Source organism: Psittacula echo (assembly GCF_963264785.1).
Source record: "Psittacula echo genome assembly, chromosome: 3".
In the NCBI taxonomy this organism is placed as follows: Eukaryota; Metazoa; Chordata; class Aves; order Psittaciformes; family Psittacidae; genus Psittacula; species Psittacula echo.
This window is the reverse complement of record NC_137736.1, coordinates 39,813,574-39,821,752: the sequence shown is the minus strand read 5'-3', so window position 1 is coordinate 39,821,752 and position 8,179 is coordinate 39,813,574.

The following is an 8,179-nucleotide window of genomic DNA, read 5'->3' as shown; positions in this document are numbered from 1 at the left end:
CTTATGCACAGCAATCTTTGCTGACTCAAGCAGGGAAAAATCAGTTCACAGCTGAAGGCCCTGCATAGCAGCAGTGTGCTGGACTGCACACCCCTCCAATTTGGAGAGTTGTTGCCCATAGACTTGCACAGATGTGAGTATTAACTGCAGAGAAAGAGAATTTGTAAGAAAAATGAAATGGCTGCCTCCCAACCCTCTTTCCACATCTGACACAAGGCCTTCTTTTGTGTAGACATAGAACAGTCAAAATCTTAGGGGGTTAGCTTTTGTCCACGAGACTTGAGAACCGCAAGCTGCAGACAGCATCAAACGCACCTTGCCAGGATGAAAGCATGCGCTGAGTGTAGTCTGGATTTGCACCTTCGGTTCCCAAGAGAACTGGCATTTTAAAACCTGAGACCTAAACCACCATCTTTAAAAAGAGATATAAAAATAAGCATGTTAGAATTACAAGATGTTTGGTACGGAGTATAATGGCATTGCACTTCAGTCAGGTATGGGTTGTTTTCAAACAAATGGAGTGTAATCTGTTTACACTTACACTTCTCAGTATCTTTGCCTGTTCCTTTTGCAAGTTGCATGATCTTTTATATTAAAATGCCCATTTGTTAGAAAATTCAGAATAATTCAGTAGTTTTTCTTTTAATACAACAGCTGCAAATATTTTCAGATGTTACACTGTGAAAATTATTTTCTCCAGCTAGAACTTCCTATTTCGTTACATGAATCTGTTTTGGCTTCCCATCAATCAAATTTCATTGATGTAATAATTTAAGTTGCTAGCTATTAGGCTTTGGGAATTAGGTATTCTAAACATTTACATTAGAAATTCTTGATATTAGTTTAACAAGTACTTTGTTATACAGCTTTATAGCAGGCATACTTACTTTGAAAAATGATAACCACTACAAATCCTGAAACATGTTTCTTTGTTTGTAGCATCAAGGAAAGAAATGGGAATACAGAGAAACAAAGCGTGTGTGTAGAAAGGGGGGGTGTGTTTTTTTGTGTGTCACATTTCTCAGTTGCCATTCATTTCACTTTTTCACAGACATTTTCATGACTGAGCTATCTGTTGATAGAGTTGAAATTAGTACCACTGCCATCCTGTTATTCCAAGATAAGTATAATGCTGAGCCTTGCTTCCCTATTTTCTTAACTTTCAAGTGACTCGAATAGTTTAGCTTTCTTATTCCAATTGATGAGAAAAATAGATAAGCAGTTAAAAGGGAATAAAGAAACCGAAACCAAAACCAGATGTAGCAGCAAAGAAACTATTTTAAAAGAGTTGAATCTTCACAAGCTGAATACATTTTAAATAACTAATATTGTAAAATTCTCTGAGCAAAAAAACTTGACTTGCTCTCAATGGAAAGAATTTAAGACAATGTCTCTGATTCTGCCTCCTACGATAGCTGTTAGAACAGCAACCTGGAGACAAAGTACGTAGGCCCACAGCAGCTGAGTCAGAAAATATTCCTCTTATTTAGAAAGGCATTTATGAATCCATTCATCATGGTTATACACCAAGGTTTGTCTGCTGCTGCAGAAATTCTGTATCCTACTGCACAATTATTATTTATCACAGTTACTGCTAGATTCATCTTCATCCAGAGACAGCCGTTTGCATCTATCTGGAAATGTGGCAGGACTGAGGACAATCCAAAAACCCCCAATGTCCTGCTCAGCTTAGCTTTGCACAGTGGGTCACGTCTCCCTCCAGGACAGGGTTTTAGTTATGGTGCACAGTACAGTACAGCTCAGAAGGTATGTAGTGATCAAAGGCATCTACAAGGGCAAAAGCATTGCAGGAAGCTTACATTCAGTGGGAATGTGCTCAGGGTTTGAGCTCCAGCACCTCTCAGGGAACTGAAACTAACTCCAGAGGTCTTTTGGGAGTCTTATAGTATTTGTCACCCTTGAAGTCTGGCTCTCGGTCTGTTTCTTCTGAAGACAGGAAGGTCACTTACTTCTCTCAGATGTCTCTCACCTTGACGTGGGAGCATGGGCTCCCTGTTTGTCACCCACTCACACTCTTGCTTTCTCTTTGTTAACTTTACCCGGAACTACAAAACCTTATCCAAGTCAAGTGTGACTGGTAGTCCCCAGAGAAGTGCAGTCACCTTTCAGAAGAGGATTAGATCCCATCTAGCATGCAAAAGACAAACGGACAACTCTTCTCCCTGCCGCCCTGTTGTGCAACTGCTTCAGTGTGACATAACATACATGGTACCACTACAGTAACCATGACCAGATACACAAAACAGTTCTGCTGCCTGTCCCAATACTCACACTTCAGGTGTTTCAGCCATATTACTCTTCAACATCTTTGGCAGAAAGGTGCCAAATTACTACTTTTCCTCTCATAGGAGAGGGGGAGGAGGCTACAAAGCAGAGGATCTCCAAGGCAGTCAGGAACTGAACCGAACTTAGATACCATTCCCAAAACACAGAAGTCACCATTCATCTATTTCCAAGATGAACCCACCATCAGGGATAACATTCCCACAGCTCCTCTCCACCATGAACACCTGCTGTCTAGCTGTATGCATTTAGATATCCTCTTGCAGTGGCAGGCCTAACATTTTCACTCATTTATGTATCAAATCTTATACTTCAACGGTACGATATCACGGGTCTGTAAAAACAAAAGAAAATGGACTGAGAAAGGAAAGCAGAAGTAAAATAGGCAATAGCGGACAGCACATTGTTATTTGATAGCACAAAAGGTATCGTTGAATGTATCTTTTGTGATTTTGCTATTACAATTCAAAACTTAGTTGAATACTTTTATTTCACTCACAATTCATATACTCCTCATGGAATTATGAGCTTCTATATACCAGTCAAACTAGATGCTCTAAGAGTAGGCAATGGCCCACTGGATTGCAGATCTGTATTGTTTTATTGTGGGGGAACTACATACAGACCATGCTCTTAATGAGACACTGAACCCATTTTCCACCTGGCTGCCTGATCCAGCATTTCTCCTCACAAATCAAAAAGGTGTATTAACTCAAAAAAAAGAAAAATTGTAAAATTCAGCCTTCCTGTAGGTTGCAATGCTTCTTGTGTCAAATTCCAGACACTCATTTTTTTTTGATACGCGGAAGATTTAAAGCTACTGCCTTTTGGAAAAGCTCAGGAGAACTGCTTTGCATCAAGGGAATGTCAGGAAGTTAGTAATATAGAAGAAAAAATCCTCTACATCTCCAAAAAGGTTGACTTAGGATGTAGTCATCTAAGGTATAGAAACAAGCAAGCATTACAACTCTCTGTCCACAGACAAAACACCAAAATATCAACTTAAAAAGATTTTGTAAAGTCTCAAAGAGTTTTGCCAAGAGTTTGTACACTGGAGTGCTCAGCATCACTTGCATACCTCAGACCATTTGTTTCCACCAACTGCTCCGTGGCTTGCTCGTGTTCAAAATGCATTTTGTGGGAACAAACTTGGGCTCATACACCATCTTCTACGCATTTTCTCTTGTTCACAACACGTCATACTTCCAGCCGCACTTCATCTGGTTAGCAGCAGAGCACAGGCCTACTTTTATGGTGGATACCAAACAGGCTGTGAGGTGCTCAGGACTGTCAAACTGCTGGGACATCTTTGGTACACCCACAGCATGCCAGTTCCTAGCATTCAGCATGTTTGGATAGATAAGGTTTGAGTAAGGCACCCTCACCCTACACTTCGTTACTTCCCCCAGTAAACCAGTGGGCTCCTCTGACCTTGTGTCAACATGTAGACACACAGACCTAAAATTTGGGCACTGAGCCCAGTTCAAAACCTTGGAGAATATGCCCCCTAAAGCCATACACACTACAACCAGTATTTTAATGCAGATTTCAGGAAGTACACCTTCCATCACCTCTGCCTTGCTTGCCCACTCCCCAGTGGCTGTGGATTCATAGTTTCCCATGAACTTCCTCCCTCATTGTATTTGCATTTCACAAGAAAACAAATCTGCAGACACCTCCCCATCCTTCTTTACCTTCGCCATACTTGGTGCCTGCTCTGAATTCCTTTTCCATGATGTGATTTCCACTATGCGCACTCCACCCTCGTGCTTGTACTTGCTTGTTGTGATAGTCCACCAATGACAAGGTTTCTGCCCTCCATTCTCCTGTTGTTTTCAGCTGGTGGTCTCTTCTTCACACTGCCAGCTGTTCACGAGAGGTACTCAGTGATGCAGAGGATGACAGTAAATTACCAAAAAGTAGAAACATCACAGCATCATGTCTTTAGTATTTTAAACATGTTTTCCCATTTTTGCAACAACTTGTTTCAGAGTCAAAAAAAGTACTTGTTTTTTGTTTTGTTTTGTTTTTCCCCAGGGTGAAAAGTAACCAAGCTTTCAGAATTAAAATGGAAAGAAAGTATAAGTTATTGGAAATGTGAAAAAGAAACCTGTGTATCATGAATAAATTTCCCCATTGGAACAAGGTGCTCAGTAAAGATTCCCATTTCAACATATGGCCTTGTTATTTAGCATATTAAAAGCAATTTGGTTTTCTGATGCAACAATACTTGCATTTTTATAAAGGCAGTATGGTCTCTGTGACACCCAGACACCTACCTTGTGCTATTTGTTCTATGGATAGGTGAGATGAGGGGTTACAGCAAGATCCTACCTCACTCCCGCTCTAACCCCCCTTCTTCGCCCTCTGCTGTGTATTTTGATATGACCCCTTTATTATAGTAACTGAGTACAGGACATATTCATTAGTCTAAGCAGACTGTTTCTTCTCAACCTGCCTAACAGACAACTATGTTATTTCAGCTGTGTACATATTCTACTTAAGAGCAAAACAGGAACATTTTGGTTTGTGTAACAGTGGGGTTTTTTTATTTCAGTTACTTTTTCACATAAAACTATGTAAGCTACAAAAATCGTGAAATGCAGAAATGGTATTAAAACAGCAAACTTAAAAGTTTTGATAAAAAAACCTATGTGCCTTTCCCTGCTAACAATGACCATTTAAAACAAACCATATTTTGATGGATTAATTTAATAAACATACGATACACTTCTCAAAAATAAATAACAACATCAGAAAAACCCATGCCATCAACAACATGAAGTGTTTAGTTATCTTTTTTTTTTCCTTTAAAGACAGAAATGGAATTTCTAGGCACAGTTTTAGGCATTATAGAGGACACAGAGGCAATAGGTTAGTGTGCACTGCGCTGTACAAAAATACAGTCTGAATAAATTACATTGCTAGCTGTAAGATTAGACTTCACTTACCAGTCAGTTCATTGCATGTTTAATAATATACAGTTACATGCTAATCCATACATATATCATTTATATTTCAAACACACAGGTCTCTCTATATTAGTTTTTTAAATTTACAAAAGCTAAATGAAAATTGTGCAAGAAATCCAGAAGAGGTGCTAGGTACTTATCAGCACCGGATGGTATACTTCAAGCTTAAAAAATACAAATAACTAGCCCTGCTTGCAAGTTTGCTATCTATATTTATTCATATTTATTTGGAAGAAAAACAATGGATTTGTTGTGAGAGAATCATCCTGCCTATGAGGTAAAGCCAAAAAAACTGAAATAATGGTGCCATGACACAAGCACAAGATACAAAATGATTAATTTGTCGTACATACAGTCCAGACACAGATATGTATCTTTTTTGTGGCTAGGAAAAAAAAAAAAAAAAAAAAAAAAAGAAAATTAGCATAATGTTGTGTTCAGTGCTGAGAAACAGAACACTTGCCAAAATCAGGAATGGTAAGGAGCGGGGAGGAAGGAAACAGCAGTATGAACTTAAGTTAAAGGTAGGTACCTAAACCCATATCTTAGATGCCCAAACACAAACAACCTGAGGAGCCTGAGAGGTGGGTCCTAATAGACTGCATTATCTTCAAGAGGAAAAGCAAGTGTTGAGACTGAAAATCAGTCTCATATAGACTCAAACATGGATGAAGAACCCTGTCTTCAGGCATTCACATTTGTAAATCTTTTGCCTGAACACCTTTCATATTAACAGCCACATGACTTTCAGAGTGCATGTCATTAATTTGCATATGCCTTAGGCTTGACAGTTGTTTTCACTCAAGCTCTACATAAAGAAAAATGATTTGATAAATTAGTGGGACATGATATGGGGTCAGCACTGTACCTTCTTGTTAGATCAGGTGAAGTGCCACCCAATGTCAGCACAAAAACACCATCCTCCTAGAAAGGTACAGACATCTTCTCCCAGTGAGTTTCTCTACGCTAACCAAAAACCCATGTCAAACTACGTTCTCCATGCTGCTAAATAAGAGTAGAATTACACAGCGGTTCAGAAAGATACAGACTTAACTATATACTGAATATCCATCTTAAAAGTCAGTCTCAGGAAAAAAAGCAAAGTTGTCTGGTGCCTGTGAAACAAGTGGACCTAATTGTTGCACCCATCCTTTTTGTTCTCCAGGCATTGCCATACAATCCCTCCCAAGTCAAGCTATCATTTTGCTCTGCCTAATCTAATTAATCACCACTAGTCCTGGGAAGACTGCTGATATGGAATACTCTGCCATGGTAATAAATATTTAACAGAGAGACCCAGAGTTTTATATACTATCTTTGTACATCAGCAATACTTTCACAACATTCTCCTAAAGGCAGCCCTGTGGTCCCACAGTCATTGCAGAACCTCTACGCCCTGCAAAGAGCGGAACAAGCATTAAAACTGTAGATGTGGTCTTAACATTGAGTAATTCAGCAGTCTTTTCTGTGGAACCAGCAAAACCATTTGTGTAGAGGTCAATGTGCAACCCCAGCATACCAGCTTTTGCAGAGGTCCACACAGAATATATTTCAAATTTCTCCATTAAAAAAAAATAGGTATTTCTAGAGATTAGAATTGTATAAAAATATGTTCATAATTAATAAAAATATCTAAACAAAAATAAACATAAAAGTGATGCAGACTAAATTGATGTGAAAGTTCTCTATTTTATCTTGAGTGTACATTTCATGAGTACAGCCTCTGGATGTTTTAAGTGGGAAACATACTAAGCAAGGAGTAATCAGATTTACATGATCATCAGCCAGCCCATTATAAACTCAGCTTTTAAAACCAAGAGATTACCTCCTGAAGCACTAATGTTTTAACATGGACGTGACAAGGTCTCAGCTGTATTCTTGATGATCAGAGACACTCACAACTTAACTAGATTTTTTAAAAAATAGCAGCTTTTTCCTTGAAACAGCCTTAGAAAAGAATATTTAGTAAGTACTAGATGACACATGGCATAGCAAGTAGTTCCTTTGTCCACTTCTGCCTTAACATGATGTGAACTCTTAAGCATTTCCCATAATACAAAGTCTGTACAAGGGCATACACAGAAGACAAACCATTTTATGTTTATTTTGTAATACCAACCAAAATTGAGGGTACCAATCCAAGACTTTCAAGAATGTGCACAAAGTTAGTATTTTAACCATTGCATCACAGCTCATACTACAACTTTAATCATCTCTTTCCCTCTGCATTTATATTTGTATTATATATATTTATACTAATGAATATATTTCAAAAATATAATTGAACTCATTCATATGCATTCTTTTCATGACAGCATTTGGAAGTTAAACAGGTACTTAGGACAACTACAACTCATTCATACATTTTAGATGAGGTCTTTTTCTGCTCCCTCCTTTCTCTACCCTTCCAGCAAAATACTCAGAGCTGAGACAACTTCTGACTACACAGTCAGAAGCACGTCTCCAGGTTTGGACTCCCTTCAACAATCTGCTACAGCTGGCATAGTGATCTCAATTACCAATTCATGAAATCCTGTGAGGTTAGGTTAGTGGCTTGTTTGTTTTGGGGTTCTTTTTTTTTATTCTTCTCCCAGAAGAATGCTGAATGCAGATATTAGACAAGTTGTTAACCAGTTACATTCACTGCCCTCAACACAGTCACTTGCAACTAATTCCTTAAGAGCTCTGTTGAGCAAGTAACAAGTGGCCAACACAGCCTATTGTACAAGATGCCACTGCCTGCTTATCAGACATCTGACTCCTCTATGATACAGGGAAACTTCTAAATGGAGCTTACATCAGCTGCTCTCCTGAAGGCAATAGCAGATGCTGGCATTGCGTTCTCATTCCAACTAGTTTTTCCACAACGATTGCTGTTAACGTAGATCCTTTTGCTTGTTGTC